At 46.5% G+C, this 12,345-nt stretch overlaps 1 long non-coding RNA gene across 1 annotated transcript; it reads right to left on the bottom strand.

Moving 5' to 3' along the window:
- Nucleotides 1-1,547: 1,547 nt before the first annotated feature.
- On the bottom strand, nt 1,548-10,425 carry LOC107973055 (uncharacterized). The gene is made up of 6 exons (XR_002941878.2): nt 10,100-10,425; nt 9,449-9,586; nt 8,867-8,982; nt 7,774-7,858; nt 2,936-3,016; nt 1,548-1,791 (listed from the first exon to the last, which is right to left on the bottom strand). It is a non-coding gene; the product is annotated as an uncharacterized LOC107973055 (long non-coding RNA).
- Nucleotides 10,426-12,345: the final 1,920 nt, after the last annotated feature.

Genomic DNA, 12,345 nt, shown 5'->3' with positions numbered 1-12,345 from the left:
GAGAAAAGCTGGCTAACTCTCCACAGTGGGAAAAATGTCCCAGGAAACCACAGCCTCCACACTAAATATTCAAATGAGCTAAAACCCATCTAATTGGCAATCTCAGTCTTATTCCTTTAAACATGCAAACCACCTAAATTCCCAACACACCCCCTACACCCGGCCAGCCACGTCTCAGAATGCTTATATACCCTTTAATAGAAATTTTCAACCACCATCCCCATTTCCTAAGGAAATGGCTGTGTGCCCTCGAGCCTGCCTTGACTGAATCACCAGTGGCCTTTGAACCACGACACTCAATTCATGGCATGGCCAGTGAGCTACAAAGTGTCCTAGCATCGACCAAGCAAAGTTATAAAAGCAGATTCAGTGGACAATAAGGAACATAAGTTTTAGAGTCAAAAAGAACTGGGTTGGGTCCCAGCTCTGCCATTTACCAGCTGCACAACATCAGAAAAGTTACCTTCATTCTCCAACTTTGGTTTCCTCACCTGTGACATGACAGTGGCTAGAGGACCTCATAGAATCACTGTGAGGACAAGAGCAGCCAAGGGTAAGTCTTCGCATAGGGCCTCCCCGGTCATTATTGGGTCATCAAGACATAACCGTACCTTATCTCCACTTCCAAAACCCAAACAGCTCTCAAAAATGAGTCATTGTAGCTCATTTGGAAGAAAAGACTGATATGAATAAATATGCAACTACCTATAATCTTTCTCTATCCCTCTTACTGTGAATATTTGCTGTGGAAATATTAACATCTTTGGTCTCCACTGGGGTAGGACTCCACATGTGTAGGACTCCACTGGGGTGCTACAAATACACACAGTAGATATGCCTTACCACCTTCCTAAAATTGGGTAATTAAATTTCACAACTTATCTAGCCCAAAGGTTTCAGAGACTGTAGACCTGTATCTTTATGAGGGCAAGGATGAGAATATAACCTGGCCTGTTATTATGCACCAAGTTACCTGCTGTTCTCATGAAGATGTCAGCAGCCAGCCAGCCAGTCTCTACAAACTCCACCCCCAACCTCGCTATGCTCCTTTCCCTGGAACTTTCCAAGGGGCCCTTAGAATTTGCATTCAGCTCTCACAGGCTGAGACCAGGGTGACATCCTGGGAAACCTGCCTAGTGATAGCCAAGGTGTAGCTCCAGATGAAAGGCACACAACAACTTTAAATATAAAAAAAGCCATTCAGGCTAGGCATAGTGGCTCACGTGTGTAATCCCAGCACTTTAAGAGACCAAGGCAGGCGGATCACCTGAGGTCAGAAGTTCAAGACCAGGCTGGCCAACATGGCAAAACCCTGTCTCTACAAAAAAATATAAAAATTAGCTTGGCATGGTGGCACATACCTGTAATCCCAGCTACTCAGGAGGCTGAGGCACGAGAATCGCTTGAACCTGGGAAGCAGAGGTTGCAGTGAGCCAAGCTTGCACCACTACACTTCAGGCTGGGCAACAGAGTGAGACTCCGTCTCAAATAAATAAATAATAAAGCCATTCAACTAAAGAACCGATTATCAAGCAGAAGCACAAAGCCCAGGTTCCATCAGGTTTTTAATTGTACATCAGTGACTGTGAAAAAGCAATTATTTCCATAATTAATACACAAACTATAAAAAAACAGACTCAAAGAAAAGAAAGATGACAGAGTGAAAGAAAGGACATTTCTTTCATGTTCAAACCACAGAGTTCACAACACAGCAGCACACACAGCCGGGCGCTTTGTGGTCTCGGCACCCTCGGCTTCCCCTTCAGGAGGCCGCTTTCGACTAGTAGAAGGCTGAAAATAAAGGAAAATGGAGAAATGTTCAAAAGAAAATCACTGGCTTCTTTAAGATTATCAAAGTTCCTCAATGTACTTCCAGTAAAGTGGGGGCATTTGATGTGAAATTCTAGTACCAAAAATTACTGGTTTTCATCATTGACAACTGAGTCCTCACCACAGCCCGCAACTCAGACATGCTTATCTAATAGATATTTCTCTCCCTTATGGCTTCTGACCTCTGAATGATGTATACTGAAAGCAAGTAGCATAACCAACTTCCTCTTGATCATCCTTTTCTAAATATCAAGTTTAAAAGGACTACAATACCTCTCAGTTGAAGCCCCAAGTCTTGGTCTTTTGCGGGAAGACAACCTTTGTGCCTTAGTTGTTTTCCCATATACAAAATTGGGAGGAAGGCTGGGTGTGGTGACTCACACCTATAATTCAAGCACTTTGGGAAGCCGAGGTGGGTAGGTCACTTCAGGTCAAAAGTTCGAGACAAGCCTGACCAACATGGCAAAACCCCTTCTCACCAAAAAATACAAAAATTAACTGGGCACAGTGGCGGACACCTGTAGTCCCAGATACTCAGGAGACTGAGGCAGGAGAACTGCCTGAACCCAGGAGGCAGAGGTTGCAGTGAGCTGAGATTGCACCACTGAACTCTGGCCTGAGTGACAGACTAAGAGTCTGTCTCAAGAAAATAAAAATCGGGGGGGAGAAAACAGTTGGAAAAAGGACAGCTACCATTCAACAAAAACAACAACAAAAAAGCAGGACTGGAATTAACTTATACTCACAATGAACTTTAAAGAATAAAATTGTAATCAAGGAATCAACTACTGACCCAAATTTTAATTTTCCAACAAATTTATATTTGAGCCTCTAATAGAGTCTTTTGAAATTGCCTTGCAGGTGACCTTTTGGATGACAATCCCTAGCTGTGCTTATCTGTCTATTATGTGTTAGATATTAAACATAACCTGCATTTTTAAATCTAAGGGTGCTAGAGTGAATCAAGTTCAAACAGAGTTTCTACTACATTATAACTGAAACAATGTTAAGCAATTATTACTCAGGAAAATCTTCAATTTCATCTCTTTGCTTATCAGCTCCTTAAGCCTAGACTACATTTAGTGATCATCAGGAATACGAATACCTGGGCTAGAACCTGGGATAGACCTGTGGATTCATTTTCCTCAGACAGAAGATCTTGAAACTTTCTCTTCATGTCTTCATCCTGTGAGGGAATTAAAAACATAAGTAGCTGTGTCTGAAGGATAATAAACTAGAATGACAGGGCTAGCATGCCCCTGTGGAAAGAGGGAGGAAAAGATGTCCGTCCAAGAATCATCCCCTTGATGAAGCTCCCACAGCGAAGGCATGATGTGTTGCCCCCTTCTACCTTCCCAGAGGAGTCCAATTAGCAGTCAATGCTCCATCAATCCTGGCTGACTCACATCCACATGCCTAAAAGCTCTCAGTGGGTCAATCACAGCCTCCGGCAGTCAAGAGTTTCTGAATTAGCATCCCAGATCCTGAGAAAGGTGACAATCAGGGGGCCAGGGGCTGGGTCTGACTCTGTGCAGCTCCTCAAATCCTTCCAGGACCACTCTCCACCTGCTGCCCCTGCCATGAATGAGGCCAGTCACCCAGGCTGTCCTAACAACCAGCCTAGCACCCTAGGAAAATTCACCCAGCAGATGCCATACAAATTTTCAGAAGTACTTAAGGCCACAATATCCCAGAGCTCAGGTCTAGTGAGAAAGGGAGACAATAAACATAACAAAGCATTACAGCTGTTTCATGCTGCAGGAGCGGGAGATGAGGAGGGCACAGACAGTGTGTATACGAGTAGCTCCCACCTCTCTGGATGCTTACTTCTGCAGGGTTCAAGGATTTGCATTAGGAAACCCTGAGAGGTGATCTGATGCAGCTCTCCCCAACTTCAGCAAGGTGAAAGGAACATCTATAACTAGGAATGTGGCCTTTGAGTTCTGGCCAGAAGCCCAGCTCAGCCACTCACAGGTGGCATGTGCAGAATACAGACCCAGAGTTATCTGATTCCAATGCCTCGTGTACTTTCCCACCCAACTCCAGCCCCTCCTCCCACTGAGCCAAGCATACCACAGTGGGGAAAGAGAGAGGATACAGTAAAGTCCTCCACCATTTGGCAATTTGATGGATATGGAAATTTTACAACACTAGGTTGGGCATGGTGGCTCATGCCTATAATCCCAGCACTTTGGGAGGCCAAGGTGGGAGAATTGCTTGAGGCCAGGAATTTGAGACCAGCCTGGGCAACATACTGGGACTTTGTCACTACAAAAAAATGTAAAAATTAGGCCAGGCACAGAGGCTCACGTCTGTAATCCCAGCAGTTTGGGAGGCCAAGGCGGGCGAATCACCTGAGGTCGGAAGTTTGAGATCAGCCTGGCTAACATGGTGAAACCCCGTCTCTACTAAAAATACAAAATTAGCCAGGTGTGGTAGTGCATGCCTGTAATCCCGGCTACTCAGGAGGCTGAGGCAGGAGAATCACTTGAACTCGAGAGGTGGAGGTTGCAGTAAGACAGGATCACACCACTGCACTCCAGCCTGGGCAAAAGACTACGACTCTGTCTCAAAAAAAAAAAAAATTTAAATTAGCCAGACATGGTGGCATGCACCTGTAGTCTCAGCTACTTGGGAGGCTGGGGCAGGAGGATCACTTGAGCCTGAAAGTCATGGTGCAGTGATCATGCCACTGCACTCCAGCCTAGGTGAGACAGCAAGACCCTGAGGAAGGAAGAAAGGAAAGAAGGAAGGAAGGAAAAAGGGGGGGGATGAAAGAGGGGAGGGGAAAGGAATGGAGGAGAGGGGAGGGGGAAGGAAGGAGGAAGAAAGAAAGAAGGAAAGAAGGACCAGGCACAGTGGCTCACACCTGTAATCCCAGCAATTTGGGAGGCCAAGGCAGATCACTTGAGGTCACTCTGTTTTGAGTTTCTCAGTGTATCTCTCCATTGCCATTTGACAGCAGCAAGCTCATCTGGATTCCTCTCCGCACCCTCTCACAGCCTTACTTAGGATCTCAATTATCTTGCAGTGTCACTCTCAAAAGTCCATCTCTTGGCAGCCCTTCAGTGAAGCCAAACAGAGTGGTCACAAGCCTAATCAGGCTTATATTTAAAACAAGTAATCAGGTCAGGCACAGTGGCTCATGCCTGGAATCCCAGCACTTTGGGAGGCCAAGGTGGGTGGATCACCTGAGGTCAAGAGCTCGAGACTAGTCAGACCAACATGGTGAAACCCCATCTCTACTAAAAATACAAAAATGAGCTGGGCATGTGGCAGGCACCTGTAATCCCAGCCACTTGGGAGTCTGATGCAGGAGAAGCACTTGAACTCAGAGGTGGAGGTCGCAGTGAGCTGAGATCACACCATTGCACTCCAGCCTGGTAGACAAAAGCAAGACTCCATCTCAAAAAAGGCAATAAATAAATAAACATTGATTTTCTTCATGATGTCTACAATTATTCCAAAATATTAAATTAGCCAGGAACAGTGGCTCGTGCCTATTATCTAAGCACTTTGTGAGGCTGAGGTGGGAGGATCCCTTAAGTCCAGGAGGTCGAGGCTGCAGTGAGCTGTAATTGCACCAGTGCACTCCAGTTTAGGCAACAGAAGAAGTCCTTGTCTCCAACAATAAATAAAATAAAAATTAAATTATAATATCCCTTGAAAGCAAACAGAAGAAATCCTCTATTTCAGGCAGTAAATACGAGGCAGACAGTAGATGTAAGGGATGCTCCCAAAACTGGGCACTCTGTTAATGACAAAACAGAGACCAGAATCCACATTCCCAACACTCAGTCCAGCGCCAGAAACACAAAACCATTTGGTTTTTGCGAAAACACTGAATTTTCCCAAAATAAAACCCAAACTATCACTAACAGATGTTTTAGATGGTCAGTCTTCATCTTTGTCTTCATTCAATGCTCATTCCTCCTTTTACTGCAAAAACAAAAGGTGGCTAAAAGTGTATTCCAGGGAGATTCTGTGACGGAGTTGAACTTCACCTTCTCCTTTGTTGTTAATAAGTTTTCTTTGAGACAAAGAAGTACAAGAAAAATAGGCTATGCTTGCTCATAAATTTCAGGCAGATGCAAACCCTGTTCCCAGGCTCAACTGGCCAGCTCTGTTTTTTTGCTAGAGATGAACACAGCTCCTGTACCTCTGCATTTAGACCCAAGAGTTTCCCTATTAGGACACATGAAAAGAGCCAAAAGACATGTTTCTCTTTTTCATCAAAATTAAAATCCCCACATGCAAAGGCACCCTTTGTTTCCAAACCCCTTTCCTCTAGGGTCCTGCTGTTTCAAATCTGTGTGGTCTATTAAATGCTAAATCATCTGACAGATTTCTTCTGGGGAGACTATAGTTTCCAGGGTAACATCCAAAACACATATATCTGTCTTTTTTTTTTTTTTAAGTTTTTGTTGTTCTCAACCTGAGCTGGCCTGAGCAAAACTGTTAGGTGTAGAGGATTAGAACAGAGAATGGGGACAGTCTTCCCAGAGTCCCAGAAGTACGGGGCTGAGGCTGGATTGCACAAGGAGTTACTGGACCAGTAATCCCCAGAGAAACAGCATTTAGCTCAAGTAACAGCCTCTAGCTCAAGCTACCAGTTCTGTCCCCCATCTCCACAGAAAATGGATTGATACAGTTTGGCTTTGTGTCCCTATGCAAATCTCATCTCAAATTGTAATCCCCAGGTTTTGAGAAAGGGACCTGTTGAGAGGTGATTGTCTCATGGGGGCAGTTCCCCCCAGGCTATTCTCGTGATAGTGAGTGAGTTCTCACGAGATCTGACAGTTTCATAAGAGGCTCTTCACCCTTCACTTCCTTCACAGGCTCTCTCACCTGCTGCCATTAAGACATGCCTTCTTCCCCTTCCACCATGATTGTAAGTTTCCTGAGGCCTCCCCAGCCATGTGGAGCTGTGAGTCAGTTAAAGCTCTTTTCTCTATAAATTACCCAGTCTTGGGCAGTTCTTTATAGCAGTGTGAGAACAGACTAATACACAGACCAAAAGAAAATTAATAGAAAGGGGCATGGCTGTGCTGAATGGAAGTGCTCATTACAGAAGACCAGACATCTATCAGAAAAACCTGACCAATGCGGTAGCTAATTCCAAAACTAAAGATTAACCCAGAAAAGCCACAATGTACTTCCAACTCTTGGCGGTTCCAAATGAGGTCAGCATTTAATAATGGCAGCCCCTACCCCTAGCAGAAGCACAGCAGTAACACAGATGAAAGGTGCAGGTGACAGCCTTCACTAAGGACACATTTACTCATCTGAATGAACAAGCAGTGGGACCCTTTATACCCAGTCACTTGGGCTTGAGAAATAGCTGGATTCTCCCCAGGGAGGCTGCCCTCCTCCCCCACTTCCCTGATTTAAGGTTGAAGATGGCTGGAATGCACCCCACCTATGAAGAACAGTGGACATGGCTGGGGGTAGAGCCAGAACAAGCCCTCAAAAGAACACAGGCCAAACTGGAGACTCGGGGCAGCCAGGTGGAACCAGAACAGGACATAAAGTGAGCTTGTACATCCAACAGCCATGAGTAACATCAAAAAGGTTGTAGCCTGGCCAACACGGCGAAACCCCATCTCTACAAAAAATACAAAAAGTAGGTGGGCGTGGTAGCATGCACCTTTAATCCCAGCTACTTGGGAGGCTGAGGCAGGAGAATCACTTGAACCCAGGGGGAAGAGGTTGCAGTGAGCTGAGATCATGCCACTGCACTCCAGCCAGGGTGACAGAATGAGAACTTGTCTCAAAAAAGAAAAAAAAAAAAGACAGGTTGTAACCCATCCTCCAAGATACCCCCCATACATCTGAAACAATTGGATTAAACAGACTAAACATGTTTCTGTCCTCTGTCTCATGTCTCTCAGGCAGCAGGGATTCTCATGTATTTTATGCTAGCAGGCACTGTCCCACACCCACCTGAAACCATGGTGTCTTAAGGCTTCTTCTGTCATAAAACATGCCTTTGGATCCACTACCAACAACTTCTTGACAAGGTCCAGAGCTAAAGCAACAATTGGGCAAATCACAGTGAAAAGGATAAATATATTATCAGTAACAGTATGCCAGAATTAACAGGCCACCATCCAGAAAGAGCAGAGAGGGTCTGAGATCATCAGGGAGTCAGCAGACAGGGCCCCCTAATCTTCCTCATTCTCTGTATTCAGAGTACTGTGAGAAGACCAGGAATGACAATGACACTCCCTGTCTCCTGCTGCTGGGACATCAGTCACTACCTCTTCGTTGCCTGTTCCCTCTCTTGTTGCTAGACTCAAGGTCAAACTAATTAAAGCTAAACTTCTACCCAATTCTAAGATAACTGGGATGCACAGCAAACTCTCCCTGACATCTACAGATGGATGGGTGACAGTTACTCAGCCAGGGAGAGGCTCCCTGGAACTGCAGACTTGTCAGAAATAAAACTTGACTACTCCAGCAAGCAACAAATGCACGCTGGCCTGTATATTACAACATTATTATTCCTTAAATATTCTGACATTTAACACAATCACCTATGTTATGTTATTTGACATTTAATTTTCTACTTTCTCTTCAGGGAACTAAAGTTGCCAGGATAAATTATAAAATACAAGGTAACTAAAGACATCTAGTTTTTACACGCTTGCTTACTCAAAGGAAACCTTGTAACTAAAAAGTTACAAGTGCATTTATTTTGCTCATTAAAATAGGTACAAGGCACTTGTGTACATTATCCCTAACCCTCAAAAAACCTTTTAAGGTAGGGATTATTGAGGGTCCCTTTACACAGAAAGAAATTGGAGACAGAGGTTAAATAACTTGCCCAAGGCCACACAGCTAAGTAGTAGCAGACCCAGGACCTGAGTGCATGCTCTTAATAATTTCCAGTGCCTCTCAAATGGTGTGAAACTAACGATAGAAAATAAGAACAGAATTGACAGGAGAAAACACCATGGAATTTGGAGACAAACTCCCACCACAGGACACACGCATTTTAGAATACCACAAATTCTTAACCCTTTCATATTCATACCTTTCTCTGAGACTTCTGCCCAGACTTTAGGAATGAAGTTGTGTTTTCCACTGGTGATCTGATTCTTCAGTGACACTTGAGTCCTATGCTCAGAGAAAGGTGGATACCCACTAAGGCTTAATAATGGTAGAGAGAGAAAGGAAAAGAAATCAAGTGGCATTCTCAGTGGCATTCAGATATAAAGATTTCTTTTTCAGCATAATGAAAAGTCTGATTTTTCTTTAAATCAATGGTCAAAAAGTGAGCTAGGCTGGGCACAATGGCTCATGCTTGTAATACCAGTACTTTGGGAGGCCGAGGCAAGAGGATCACTTGAGCCCAGGAATTCAAGACCAGCCTGGGCAACATGGCAAAACCCCATCACTACAAAAAATAGAAAAATTAGCTGGGCATGGTGGTGTGCGCATGTAGTCCCAGCTACTCAGGAGGCTGAGGTGGGAGGACACTTGACCCAGGAGGCAGAGGCTACAGTTAGCCAAGATCAAGCCACTGCATGCCAGCCTGGACAACAGAGCAAGACACATTTGTGACTTCATCTAATCACCTCCTACCAGTCTGTGAAGCAATGAAAATATTTCTTACCAGATAAAAAGAATAACTCCTAAAACCCAGCAGTCCAACAGAAACAAGAACTTCAGGAGCCAAGCAGGTGGGGGTTCCACATAAGGTTCTCACGAGAGAGGTCTCTCCCAAAATCTTGGAGTGCCCAAAATCAGTAATCTAAAATTCAGTACAAAAGGGAATAATGTTGAACTTGTCATAAAATAAAAAGATTAACATAGTCTGCCAGTCCAAGAAGGCACGTAGGCTAGATCAATTTCTATTGTACAATTCACACCTGCCATTAATCTGGAATCTACAGATTCATGTCTTTGCAAGTTAAGACATTTAACTTTGCTTAAATTAAAATTCCTGAGCCTAGGAATCTCAACACTCAGGCTTTCCAACTTAACCTATGTCCTCTGTAATCTTACAAAAAGCTTATTACCTTTATCACAGACACTTCAGGATTCTAATTAGTTCTACATGGTTCTTAGACCCCACTGTCTCAAACATGGCTGCGCTATGGAATACCTGGGTAGCTTGGAAAAACATGCTTATACCTGAGTGCCACTCTCAGCTTCTGAGGTAAAGCCTGGGTACCATAAATCCTAACAAGAGATTCTAAAGTGATGCCAGGCTTGATAAACAGGGAAAGGCAGGGCATGTGATTACACTCATTCATTCATTCACCTATTCTGCTCAAAGGGAGGCAGTGTCCCCAAGGTCTGTGCTGAGGAGAAAGCTGCTCTGCCTTCGAGATGTACCCCGGGTCTGTGCTGAGCAGAACGCAGCTCTGCCCTCGCGGTGCCCCCGGCCCGCCCGCCCGGGTCTGTGCGGAGGAAAACACTGCTCCGCCTTCGCTGTATCTCCGAAGTCTGTGCAGAGGAGAACTCAGCTCGCCCTCACGATGCAATCTGGGTCTGTGCTGAGGAGAACGCAGCTCCGCCCTCGCAAAGGCACACAGCGCGGGCGCAGGCACAGAGAAGCACACAGGGCGGGCGCAGGCGAAGAGAGGCGCAGAGAGGCGCACAGGGCGGGTGCAGGCGCAGAGAGGCGCACAGCGCAGGCGCAGGCGCAGAGAGGCGCACATTTTATGAATAGCAAATCAATTTCTCCCTGTTCCTCTTACATCGAGGCTGGACACACGTTTAAAGGGGATCAGTGTGAAGGGAAGTTGGTGAGGCTGCCTGGGAAGCCCCCTGCCTGCGTCTCCCAGTGGACTCCTTGGGAGCGCCCCCTCCCCCGCTCTGCCCAACAGCGCCTGAACTGTGGCCACTTGCACTCCTGTTGCCTCCCCAGTGGCTTGAACTCCAGAACTTGCCACCCTTCAGTGGAATTCCTGGAGGAGTGAGGAGCTCTGTGCTATGCTTGGCCACCGAACATGGGCCATTTCTCCTATTATGGTTTGAAATGTACCATAGTGTCTTGTTTGGTAATTGTATAATAATATGGAGAGACTGTGCGGGTGTCTGCTAGCTTGTCTGCTGGTTCTTACTCATGGTGCCTTCTTCCCTTTCAGACTTGGATATCTTTGTGTGCTTCTTGGGGCCCTTGGAAGGGTGTCTGTGGGGTTTCCGTGAGGCCAAAGACAGAGGTTCCTTCTCACGAGGATGGTGTTTGCTTTCACATGGACAGCCCAGACCACCTGGAACCAAGTGCACAGAAGCCCCACCATCCCCGGGCCTCCCAGGTGTGATGGGTGAGCGGTCCAAGTCCGCAGGAGGCCAGAAGCCCTCTGTGGTTGAATCTGTGAGTTTCCTTTCCTTTTTTCCTCCCACTCCTTTTAATGCTAATGAATTCCTTGTTTTGGGGCAGGGGCCAGGGTTATCTCTTCTTCTGTCTTCACCCAAGGTGAGGCCTTTCAGGCTCCCAGCTTGATATGGGGGTGAATCCCCTATCAGCCTCCTCATACCTTGACCTCTGTCTACCCCCCTACTCCCTCCAAGGTTGAAGCCCAACTTGCCAGGTTGGCAAATGCTCACAGGCAACAATGGCCCCAGTGCTCCTCCCTAGGTTCTTGATTTTCCCCTGAAACTTGGCCTGGAGGTTTCCCACTAGCTTAGCAGCCCTTTGATGCTTTTAACGTAATTTTGTTATTGTTTTATCCAAAATTCTTGCTTGTTTTCAGAGGGAAAGCAGGTCGGCCATTACTGCACAGAGAATCTGGGACAGTTATTATAACCATAGAAATTTATTTTCCATGGGCTGTCCCATCTTCTTGATGAGACAGATGTTTAACAGCTGGAGAACTGGACCCCGTATTTGTCCCCATCTTGCCTAGCAACAGAAGGTAGTCACTAATCAGGGATTTTCGAGCCCATTGCTTAAGGCCTTCGTTGACCCAAAGGATAGTGGGTCCCTGCTCCTCTTCCTGCGGAGAGGCCCAGGTGCCCAGAGGGCCCTCCTGGCTTGGCTGCCTACAGAGTGGCTGATGAAGTGTCCGCTGTGCGCACAGGACACCCAGGCAGCCCCTCAAACAGCTGTTCCTCTGCCTGCTTCGGCTGTGGACCTGAGGCTGAGAGGCTGAGCCATCGCCCTGAGCCGCATGCAGGGGAGTGGCAGGCCTGGACCCGGTGCCCAGACCTGGCTCACATGACCTTACTTTTTCCACTGTGCCTGCTTCTCCCTCCAAGGCTCTGTGACCTTGGGCAGCCATGGCCATCCTGTGCCCATTCCCAGCTGTAAAATGAGAGGCTGGGCTGGCTGATCTCAAATGTCCCCTGCCGGCCTGAGATTCTGTGTTGTGTCCTGGGGTGTGACTGTGACATGCCTCCGAAGGCAGCTGCCAGTGCTCATGAGGGAGGCCTTTTTCCTGAGTTAAGGCAGGTGGGGGGACTGGGGGTGAGTTGAGGGACTGGGAGGTGGGGGAAGCACACAGACAGTCCTCCCCAGCTGAGCGCTCGTGGTGAATTACCTTCAGTCCCAGGCTCAGTGCT

This window comes from Pan troglodytes, chromosome 18 (assembly GCF_028858775.2).
Source record: "Pan troglodytes isolate AG18354 chromosome 18, NHGRI_mPanTro3-v2.0_pri, whole genome shotgun sequence".
NCBI classification, from domain to species: Eukaryota; Metazoa; Chordata; class Mammalia; order Primates; family Hominidae; genus Pan; species Pan troglodytes.
This window is presented reverse-complemented; position numbering and strand designations above follow the sequence as displayed.